Source organism: Eurosta solidaginis, chromosome 2 (genome assembly GCF_040869045.1).
Source record: "Eurosta solidaginis isolate ZX-2024a chromosome 2, ASM4086904v1, whole genome shotgun sequence".
Classification (NCBI taxonomy): domain Eukaryota; kingdom Metazoa; phylum Arthropoda; class Insecta; order Diptera; family Tephritidae; genus Eurosta; species Eurosta solidaginis.
Genome location: NC_090320.1, coordinates 6,497,632 through 6,503,631, shown reverse-complemented (window position 1 = coordinate 6,503,631; position 6,000 = coordinate 6,497,632).

Sequence of the window (6,000 nt, the reverse complement as noted above, 5' to 3'; positions counted from 1 at the left end):
TCTGCTAAGAGGATCACACCAAAAACAACAGGATGATTGCTATGCGCCAACAAAAACGCTCAATGATGGACGGATCAATAATAGTTGGTGTTTAGTGTTGTTGTTGTAAGTCAAAACAAACAGAAAGCAAATTAAAGTAAAATATAATAAAGTAAACACGTCAATGTCTCTTTGTTTCCCAACTTACGCAAATACATACATATATATTTACATACTAACTCACTTATTTTCAAATACTCGATTCAACCAAGTCGTCTAGTCTAGGGATGAGGTACTAACTTCACTATGCAAATACGTTTGTATATACATATATGGAATTTGAATAAATATTTAATAGACAGCGCAAGGAAAACTTGGTCAGTCATTCGATAGTACAACGTCCACGTCAATTGAAGACGAATGATGACCGCGTTGGTGTTGACTGTAGTAAAATGAAGTGAAGTACTCGCGCCATTTGGAGCGCCAAATAAGCGCGCACACACGCTCAAACAAACCCACATAAACACTGTCATACGCCCTTTTGCTTGAGTTAAGATTTGGTTGGAGTGTTTAGTATATCTCAGCATTGATCTGTTTGATTGTGGCATGCGACTCATCCATTTGCACCTTCGTTTATCCAAAACAGCCAAAAGTGCTAGCTACCCACTGTAATTTTATGAAGGTTGTTTGTCCGTCTGATACGTTGATCAGAGCATGAAGATTTAAGACGATTTAAGTGGATTTGAGATCTTGGCTTCTTCGTTGTTTTAGTTGTCGTTGTCTTCGCCATCATTGGCTTGACCATCTTTCGTGGTAAGGAAAATTTGTTAAGATTAACTTATTCCTTGTTTGCTTTTAGTTTTAGCTGATGGTAGCTTTGCATTGCCCACAAATTTTTGTATGCCTTTCATAAATGTGGGCTTTTAGCACGCTCAGAATTATAAGTTCCAGACATGCATGAGCGACTAGTCAATGCACTTTAGTTTCTCTCGGTATTCTCTTATTTTCTAATGAAAGTTGGACAACAAATGAATATGACAGTGTTTATGGCAAATTTCGATTAGTTAGTTGGTGCGAAAGTCATTACGGGATCACTTGACAAAATGTGTGAAAAGCCTTAATGTAGAAACAGAAATCTATAGGCCTAGCGAGTTCTGTACATTTGAAATAAATCTGTAAAAATTTCATTCATGAACTTAATTTAAAATGCAAAAATTATTTTTTAAACCGATCGAGCAATGGTTAGTGGTCCCAAAAGCTTGCAGCATTGCATGCATGATCATGGCATGGTACTTTTGCCATGAAAAGCTGATTTGATGACTTTTCGCCAGATTACTTTAATTACAGGACGATCGATCTCATTTTGTCGAAATTTTTTAAAAATGTAGGGTTTCTGCATATACAAACTTTCTACACAAAGCAGTTTGTGTATGAAATCTGAAAAAATGTTTCCACCTTGGTCTTTACCCAGTCGAGCTGAAGCTTTCCTTCCAAGTAAAATCTTAACGATTTCCTTGTACCAATAACTTTCAGGTCCGGTTCGCCTGTGGCCAACTGTGTGACGAAAACCGTATGGCAATTCTCAGCAATAATAAAAGCTCAAGGTTGTGATTTTTATTTTAGCTAAGTTTTCGTGTGACGAAACCAAATTAAGGCACTCTATGTTAAACCCCATTCCATTCTAGGTAAAATATCATCCTCTCTATAGGAATGCAATGTTTTCTCATCCTAATCTTACGTCACACATATTTGGTGTGCTGAGTTATAACAGCTGTTCGTGAGCGAAGTAGAGGATTGTCTTGAACTACACTCCGCCTGCCACTTATGTAAAAGCATTAATTTGGTTAACGAGGGAATGCCCAGGTAATCTGAATTTAGGGCCGCTCTATTAACACCAGAGATTACAAACACTACAACTCAGATGAGCTTTCTTCATAATTGGCCTAAAATTATGCATTTTACTTGCTAGAAGAAACAAGTTAAACTGTGGAGTGTCCGCAAATAGCAGTTATATGGGATCTCAATCTTAGTCTGAGCGGCAAAAGCTCTCCCAACAATATCCACGAGATATATTGTAACGAATTCTGGGGAAATTCCGCGTATTTAAAACCTTCTGCTAACGTTCGAATCGCTAAACTGTTGAATAAATCACTGCAATGTTCAGTATTACAAACTAGTATATTTTTAGAGTACTTCACAATTATACTTTACTTCACAAATAATAGCGTGTTTAAATCAAACTGAGTACTGACTACTCAGCTTGCGCTGCTTTTATACTCTCCGTCGCTTTATTCGCATATTTCAACTAAAGTCTAGACGTTTCGCCTTCTGCTGTATCTACTGCTTGGTAATTGAGCTACATATATATATATGCATGTGCATGTGTGAAAACCAACTTCGGCTGATGATTACATATGTTTATCTCTTCCTTGCCTTGTATGTATGTGTGTAAATGATGATTAATTTGTTTACGCACATACGAGTGGCTGCTTAGTATCAGCTTAGTGATGCTAATATTCGTCACAATATACTCAGTGCGATTTGTTTAAAGAAGTTTACTCATTCAAACTTGAGTTATCCGTTGCACGTTTCTTATAAATAGGACATGCGAGATATATTGTGCTTGATCAGACCAACATAAAGAATAAAAGTGTCGGCTTTTCAACAATTTCACACAGCTAAGGTATAAACCTTAGCGGACTAGCCCGCAGGTATTGGCTAGTTTTACGAATGTGAGAAAGATGAACAGATGTTTAAATCCATAACAAATTAACGTCTCATTAATACTTAACGGCAAGGTCTTGATTATGTCAGCTAATTTGTAAATGTTATTGATTAAACATGAGTACACTGCTCCCAACTCTGGTTGTGTAGAAGTGTACGACGGAATATTACTTGAAAACAGATAAAACTACTTAAGTGTTCCCTTTGTTCTTTTCATTAAAAATACATTCATTGTAAAAATTTTAACTTAATAACACACTTTGCAAATACATATGGGCAAGTCCTTGGTAACGGCAGCGACATTCGCAACCATTTCAACCTGCATAAAAGAGAACATGAGCATCGGACTGAGCGGATATTACAATATTTGAGCAACAATTGTAGGTACCTCAAAAAAATAGGTACATATATACGACAATATATAGATGAGGCTCGGAAGCGACAGGAAATAGAAGTAATTTTTTAATGCTTGTGAAAGTATGCAAAACTTAAGGAAGCTAAGGGGAGATTTGACATTCCTTAAATGAGAAACAGAAATTTCCAAAATCTGAAATATTTTTTTAAAACGCTGGACATAAGCTTAAACGATGTACAAATGTTCATTTTAAGGAAGAAATAGAACAAAAGTACAATCCCCCAGCCGGTTAGGGGGTTAGAATATACCCGTGGTAGGTATGCCTGTCGTAAGAGGCGACTAAAATATCAAATAGATTCAAGGGGTTGTGTAGCGCAACCTTTTCAGGTTGCCAGCGCAATATATAGCTTCTCCAAACCCAGTTGTCAACCTAACCTATCCGTGGCGAATTCTGTTTCATTAACAGCCAAGGCATTGGCGACCCCGAAGTCCTCATGGATCTAGGGGTGGCAGGGTGGGATGGTCGAGATGGTCGGGCTTGGTACCGGAACGTACCGGATCTGTATCCGGAAAGGGACCATCAAAATCGATAACACTCGCCAAGGCCTTCGTTTAGTGTCCTTATCGCTACAACAACAACAACAAAAAAGTACAAAATAAATTAAAATTTAAAGAGACCATATATAATTTTGCATTCAAAAACTCACAAATATAATAAGTCCATTGAAATTTGGATAAGATAATCCCATTTAACCATTATATATTATTATTGTATTTTGTTAGTAAAACATCCAAATTTGCAAAACCGATGAAGCCTTTCATAGAAATCATGTTTCTCTGTCCAGGATGGGAAAGGCATATTTGACCGTTAATCCCAAATGATGGGAATAAATTCTAACCACTTTTGATTTTCGGTTCGTGATGGACCTTATTTGGGATTCGCCCACGTATAAATAAACAAACAATTCCAAAGAAATATTGTTTTGAAAAAGTATAGCAAAATGCGTCATTTCATTTTGCTAGCATATCAATAAATACATTAAATAAATCTGTTTGTTCAGCTAATTAAAACAAACTAAAAACAAGTAGGGGTGTCTTAGTTTGGATGTCATCGAATATTATATACTCAGCGTGAGTTTGAATTGTTCAGTTCATTTCAGATAAAATACTTTTTCGCATTTTGTTACGAGGGATTTATTTTTTTTTTTGAGGCTCTAGAAAAGTTTTGTAATGCTTGATCGGAATAGGGACGTGGCATTGCCCATTAAAAAAAGTCGAATTTCCTCTTACAATAAAACTTGATAACTGAAATATGATTGATACAGAACTATTTTTCGCTAAGATATAGCTTATTATTCTAGTCTACGAGCCTTTTAAATATCTTTTATATAAAAGTGGGCGTGGTCTTTAACCGATCCTGTTCACTTTTCCTACAAATATTTGCTGCCATAAGGAAAATATGTGTACCCAACCTTATTATGATCCTTTAATTTTTTTTCGAGTTATGGCCCCCGAAATATAGAAAATTGTTTGGTCATAAAAGGGGGAGTGCCACGCCCATTTTTTTAAATTAAATTTTTTTCCTTTCTATTGTTATAATTTAAATATATAAAAAAATCTTTTGTATAAAAATGGGCGTGGTCCTTCATCGATTTCGTTAATTTTTCTTCGAAGCATTCTTTATAGTGAAGGCAACCTATCTGTCGATATGTTGTTATGATAGGTTTAAGGGTTTTTGATTTATGATTAATAATATTTCTAAAATAGATTTAAGATTTTGCCACGCCTATTTTCAAAAAAAATCAAGAGTCTTAATATCAGTCCAATAATCAGATTTTATGTGTTTTCCAAAATGTTTTATATGTAAAAAGTAGGCGTGGTTACCATCCGATTTTTAATAACAATGGGATATGAGCGCCAAGGAACCCATACACCAAATTTCAATATTTTATTCTCAACTAGCTTTACCAGGCGCACGTTGTAACGCCCGAGATCGAATGGATGTTGCGTTATTTTTTCTGTTTTGTTTGTTGATAATTTAATTTATTGTTCTGTAAATTGAATTAAATTTTGTACGCATATTTGGAGAAATTTTCTGTTAAAACATTTTATTCTTGTATCTTATTGTATCTTATTTTATATTATTGTATTGCTTTTACCGCTGATGATTGTTGCTTTGATTACATTCCGAAGAAGCATGACTGGTGAGCCAATTTTCAAAGTTGATATATGCGCAGGCATTCCTTTTGGTTCTAAGGAGTATAGAAATTCATTTGATAATTCAAAATTTTATCTGCATCTGTAACTGTGTCGATCGATTTATATTTCGTCACTTCACCAGGAAATTGATTTTGAAAGCGATCATTGATTTTGTTTACATAATCATTTTTGGGAGCTAAGATAGTTCTTTCGCATAGCCAAAAAACAAAAACAATTAAATTTAAAATTCTTAATTCTGAAATATGAAAAACTTTCGTCTTGATCGAAGGAACCTCGAGCCAAAATTTGGTGATGATCGAATTACAGCAATCACGTTTTCATAGGGAACACACACACAGAATTTGATTTTTATAGAAGATGTAGATAGACTGAAGCTTAACAATTTTTTTAACAGCGACAGATTACTAAACGTCCAAAAGGCATAACAGCTAAACTCAACAATGCAGTCAAACTTTAGGTGTTAAAATAACTTAAGTTTGTACGGCAGCCATAGTTTTTCCCCATTCCACATTTTACTGGAGGTTTTAGGACTTAACGTGAGATAGCTTCTTACCAATTTTAATTATCCTACCATTACGACATCCAGGTATATGCAGTATAATATATTCCATTTGTATGGGAGGTGCCACGCCCCCTTTCTCCCAATTCCGCATTTTCTTGGTGGTGTTAGGGAATGACCTCATATAACTCCGTACTGAATTTCAATGTTCTGGCATGTATAC